Source organism: Rattus norvegicus, chromosome 7 (assembly GCF_021556685.1).
Source record: "Rattus norvegicus strain SHRSP/BbbUtx chromosome 7, alternate assembly SHRSP_T2T, whole genome shotgun sequence".
NCBI lineage: Eukaryota > Metazoa > Chordata > Mammalia > Rodentia > Muridae > Rattus > Rattus norvegicus.
In genome coordinates, this window is record NC_141540.1 from 98,572,759 (window position 1) to 98,578,836 (window position 6,078).

The 6,078-nt window shown below is 38.8% G+C and overlaps 1 pseudogene; it reads left to right on the forward strand.

Moving 5' to 3' along the window:
* Nucleotides 1-2,252: 2,252 nt before the first annotated feature.
* Nucleotides 2,253-5,393, forward strand: Nusap1-ps1 (nucleolar and spindle associated protein 1, pseudogene 1; annotated as a pseudogene).
* Nucleotides 5,394-6,078: the final 685 nt, after the last annotated feature.

Sequence of the window (6,078 nt, forward strand, 5' to 3'; positions counted from 1 at the left end):
TAGCAACAGGCACAGCATAAACTTCTGTGGTGGAAACAACAAAGGTGGTTACAGACCAAGAAGGTCAAATACTGCCACCTTCCCTGTCTCTATGAGGACGTAGAACTCCCAACGATCTGCTTGAACAAACACAGGGCCTTGTTCAAACAATTGCCAAATACAATGGTACACTGTGCTCTCACTTACCAGAAAATTCTGTGTTTTATCACTCTTACCCGACCTCCCATAGAGCCTCCGGGTGTTTCCTTCCCCCTCCTCCTCACTCTGCACTGGGGTTACAAAACGTTTTTCTTTATTGCTGGACTTTGAGTCTCCTAGATTTGACACTAACCCTATCACAGCCACACAAAGTCATTTAGAGCTTTTTTACAACCTGTGGGAGGCTTCTCTTCTTTTCTCTAGAGCCTGCCTTCAACATCCTCCTAAATTAGTATCAGTGAGATTCTCTATGTCTTCTAGGAGGAGTGTCTGCTCCACTCTTTCACCTTCTTAAATAAGCTAACCACAAAGACAAGCATTATAGGATTCCATATAAGATAGTCACAAAAGAAGTAAAATGGGTAGTATTATTCCATAAGGTTTAGGCCCCTAAATGAATGCATTCTTGAGAGCTGCTCATCATAGTTTCTATAGTTAAGAATGCAATATTATAACATTTGCACAAATAATGTGAATACTTTGTCTTATACTTTTTTAAACCACAAATGTTAGAAGAGTCAAAAAGAAACTTAGTAAGTATTAGACAACCTTGCTACCATGATTAGGGTGTTTACCCATCTGCAAGCTGTTGAAAACTATATATTAAACACAGACTATATGTCAATTGTACCCAATAAGCTTGTTAAACTATAGCATGTGAGTGTCAAAGCTCTGAAGTTAAGGAATTGTGGCCCGAGTGACCCAGCTCTTCCACTCTGGGTATTACCAGTCAAGAGATCACAGAGCTCCTTCATATCACTGGCCACAATAGCTAAACTATGAAACAACCTAGGGGTCCAGAAAAATGGGTGAAGAAAGGTGATATAAACATAGAATCAATTTTCTCAGCCATAAAAACAATTTATTCCATTCTAAAGAAAAATGATGAATTTTGAAAATAATAAATGAATTAAGCCAGTATCAGAAAGACATCATGTTTCTTCTCATTTTTAGTTCCTGGATTTTCTACAGATATTTAGGATCATATTTAGGATATTTTTATATGTTTACAAAATGAGAGCAGAAGTAAACTTTCTAGGGGAAACAACAGGGAGGAAGGAGTAAGAAAGGAAAATATGCAAATATGATCAATACTAAATATGTGAGTATGAAAGCTTAAAAATACACAAACAAACAGAATGATGACATGTAGGGTAAGTTTACAAACTCTTTACTATTAAATTAACTCTGTATTTAAAATTCCATTTGGTGGCACTCTTCTGTCAATCGAAACACTTTTTCCATTTGCTTGAACCTAAAATAAGGTGGATATTTGGTATGCATTTGTAGAAATGATGGGTCTTTAGAATGGGAGCTTTATAGGGAAGTAATGTATAACATCTCTACCCATACTCAAGTAGGTAAAACTCAGTCGTTAGCTACAAGGAATGTTGAAAGCATGTCTCTGATTGTATTCTCTGGAGAAATAAATTATAATAAGCTGACTTCTTCTAATCTCACCTTCAGAATTCTAACTGAATGACATGTAAGCTTTTTACTTTTGTTATATCAAAAACAGGTCATGTGCTTCAAACAATCATCAGAATAGCTGAAGTTCTCTGAACCATGTAAGAAAATGGATTTAGCCAAATCAAGAAAAGCAGCCCACTACCTCCTTGAAAAAAAAATACTAACTGGTGAACAATCAGCCATCAAGCCATAAGGTGCCTGGGTTGAGGTAGAGACACCGAGTGTGGTTTCAGAAACCAAAGATAAATGAGTAGCATGAGAGTCACTAAAATCACCTTGTTCCTCGGCACAGTGTCTTTATGAGTAAGGTCCATTTGTTTTCAAACACGATTAATGGACTTAGTAGGCATTGCCTCCAGAGTATGTATCTGACCAGAGACTGAGTGAGACACAGGAAACAGAAAATAGGGCAAGTAAGGAATGATCTCGGATAACAAGAGTCACTGCACAGGAGAGCTACGGAGTGGTGGGAGCATGAGATAGCTAATACAGTTGCGATTACCTAGGGCACGCCCACAGAAACTGCTGGAAGTAAGGACGCTTACCTGGAGGTAAGGAGAATGCTTCCTGCAGAGGGTGAAACCATGACATTACCTGTAGTGTGGTCCATGGTGGAAGCCTTGAAGAGGGCAGAGATCAACCATGTAAAATAGAGTAGAATGATAGAGACAATGTTGTTCCGAAATTGAGAGGCACAGCCCAACGCTGGCACCACGTGCTGATGAAGTCACGTGTCCTATTCAAACTCTAGTTTTCCATGCTCAGGAAGCCACTTGCTTGTTTATACTTCTATTTCGCTAAGAAAACGTCTAAACTTACATAGCTCCCTCTAAATCTTGAGACAACTCCCTTAAATGAATCAAGTGATTGGTTGGTGTGCTATCACCCCTGGGAACATAATTTACTTCTAAAATATTGTTTTCCAAATGTATTGCTAAATATTCAGATTGCTTCAACAGAAGGCAAAAATGTAGTGAACGAATTGAAATCTTATGGAATATTACAAGCTTAAATATAAGCTGGAAGACTTTGATATTTATCTTAATAGGAAAAAATAGGAAAAACATCTTTTCTGATAAGTAAAAGTAAGATAAAAAGATTTCAGTTTTATTCAGCAAATGACCTATCATATCAACTACCATCACATTCTCTTGCCATCTCTGATTTTCTTTCTTTATGGTTAAACTAGTGAAGGGATGCAGTAGAAAATAACTATAAATAAGTTAGGTGAGCATGAGGTCTCACCATAGTGTCAGGTATGTATACTAAAAAATAATACTCTGTGTTCCTCACAGCTCCATCAGAGGGTCAAAGTTCAGATCCCAGTAGTCATATCCAGCCTCCCACTCACGCCTGTAACTCCAACTCCCAGGGGTGTGATTGTTCCCTTCTGATCTCTGCAGGCACCTGCACAAACACACGTACATACATGCACACAGACTCACACATGAATCAAATACAATCCTTTTTTAAAGAAAATGTCAACACACAGATCTACTACTAAAATTTCCCCTCTCTAAATAGTTATCAAGTATCTAAGGAGAGAGAGGAGGTTCTGTGCTGTTCCAGTTCTCGGTGTTTGCTTGTCCTTAATATAATAAAAAACTCACATAATGCAAACCCTTTAGTAGTTTCAAAATCAAGATTAGAGATCCCTAGAGATGTCTCTGTGTGTGTGTGTGTGTGTGTGTGTGTGTGTGTGTGTGTGTGTGTGTGTGTGTGTGTGTTATTTGTAACTGTGGGAAAAGGTCCTTTGGGAAGTCTAAAGCAAAATGATGTAAGGAAGAAATATTTGTACTGTACTGCATTTAAATTTTATGGGAAACCCTTGATGAACTTGAGCCTTAGGATGTAAGTAAGTAGCTAAGGGGCTACAAGACATGCTTACTCTGAGGGTAACTCCACTTAAAGCCAAGGAACTTCTCAGCAGGAGGTAAAGCCAATCCTTTGGGAAATGAGTCAATCATTTCATGACTCTCTAAAGTAAAAAAAAAAAGGAAAAGAAATTTCAGAAATATGTTAGAATACCCAGGAACTATAATCATTTTATAAATCACCCTAAGTCATTGATCACTTGAGAGTGTTCTTAACTCCTAGTAAAAAATAAAATCCTTGTATACCAAGTTGCTTTATATAAATTATTTACACCTTCTCCTACTTGAAAGAAAATATTTTTGTTTCAGTAAAATATAGTTTTCTTATCTAATCACCAAAGAAAACCTCTTTTCTCTAAAGTGAAAAACTGTAAAGGTCTCAGAAAGTTTAACTAGCAATATTTATCACAGTAAAAAGTTCCTATGAATTGAAGACCATGCACAGTAGTACAATTTTCTATGCAGAAAATCTTTTTCCTACTAGGTTTATCATAGTTGTTCTTTCTGAGATGTATTTGGGCAAACCCGAATCAAATCTTTGGGTATTATGTATATCATATCCCCTACCTTGATCTTAGCTACAAATATACTATAAGTATTCAACATTTATAAAGGAGGAAAAGGGCCAGTTTTGAACATTGCTGTTTTGAGTTGGGTGGCTGTTTTTCTGGTTATCGCCATGATTGCAGAACGTGATTACCATCCTCTCCACAGAGGAGCTGGACTCCTACAAGTACAGCAACCTGCAAAATTTAACCAAAAGGCTAGGCCTCTGGGCTAACCTGAGGGCAAACAAGTTGTTAAGAGCCTTGACAGCACACCTGAATCCAGAAACAAGGAAAGAAAAATAAAACTCAGGATGAAAATCAATCTTCTGCATTGTCCTGTGACCAGACGGAGACACAAGTTAGTGGTGAGGAGCCTGCTGGGATGGAATCACATCGTCACGTCACCGAAACGAGGAGGAGGAAGCCCAAGACTGTCCACGGAATTCCTACCTCACAGGATCACTTGGAGATGAGAGGAAATGTTAGTAATACATCCCAAAATCAAGAAAGTCAGGAAAACCAAGACCTCAAAGCTACTGCCAAAGTTCCTTCTCTGCCAGAGCAAAGGCCAGAAGTCGGGAATGCAGCTTCCTAAGGAGAAGGAGAAATAAATGACTTGAAGAGGCTCCATGAGGCTTGTTTTAAGAAAATGGAGCCCATTGATGAATATATTGTGAGAAAAAAGAAACACTTTAAAGAACACTCACTTTATGAACTGACAAAAAGGGGTAGTGACCTCAGTTCCACCAAGAGGGAGACTCTGTACCCTGTACTCCTGCGAGACAGTAGCACTCACAAGGGCACTCAGCAACAAAAACGAATGTCAGGTTCTCGGCTACTACTAAAGATAATGAACGTAAGTGCTCACTGACCAAGATGCCAGCCAGAAAGTCACCATGTGTGACCGCACCTGGGAGTGAATGCTTCAAAAGGCTGTGCTCAGGACTCCCAAGTTAAAGACCACCGAGAGGAATTCCACCAGTTATTTCCCCGTTCAAGTTGATGACTGAAGCAACACAGACTCCGGGTTCTAGTTAGAAACCTGTATTTGATCTCAAAGCAAGCTTGTCTCATTCACTCAACTAGAAGCCACACAAAGGAAAGCTGAAACCTTGGGGGCAAGCTAAAGAGAACAGTTCTCTGAAGGAATATGTAAGCAGAGTTACCTTCCACAGGAAACCTTAAAACAACCTCATCTCCAGACCAGAGAAGGACACCGGAAGAGGCATGAGCAAGAACGGAAGGGGAAAGAAAAAAGCTTATGGAAGCTCGAAGAAACCTGAGTGTGACTAAAGCCCAGTGACCTTTCCCGTCCCTTTCCTCCTAACTCGTTTTCTTTTGTATGTTTTCATACTCTTTCTCTACTTCAGTCAAAAGCTCTTTTCTCTTATAAGTTTTGGTCATAAATTTGTGTAGTGTCTCTTCTGTGCTATATCTGAGAATTATATTATCACCTTAAAGTCCGTAACTAAAGTGATTTTCACCTAATGTCCTGTACAACTCCAATTTTTAAAAGACCTGTCTTCGTGATTCTTAACAGAGGTTTTTCATGTCAAGGCCCTGCTAATCCTGATGGCGATGACCTGCATCCTTTTCTGCACAAGAGTTTCCCTTAGCAGCAATCTGAAACAGAAGCATAGTGTGAGAGAATAAGATAAAGCTCACAGGAAAAGGAGTCTGGAAGGCTGTGATTTTGTTCAGTAGCCTAGAAAACCCATTAGTCTTATTGAAATCGTATTTTATCAAGGTAAAAAGTTTTAGCTTATAACAACCTTGTTCTGACATTTCAGGTATTTGCCAACTGTCACTCATTATAATCGTAAATTAGAAAACCTCTACTCTACTCATTAAACAAAAGCCACAGGGCAAAGGGTGTACCACCAAAAACAAAACAGAACTGCTGCTGTAAGAAAACTGTCCTTGGCAAACTTAAATCTCACAGGTAGTAAGGAGAGAGGAAATCTGCTAAGCATAACCTTCTGACCTTT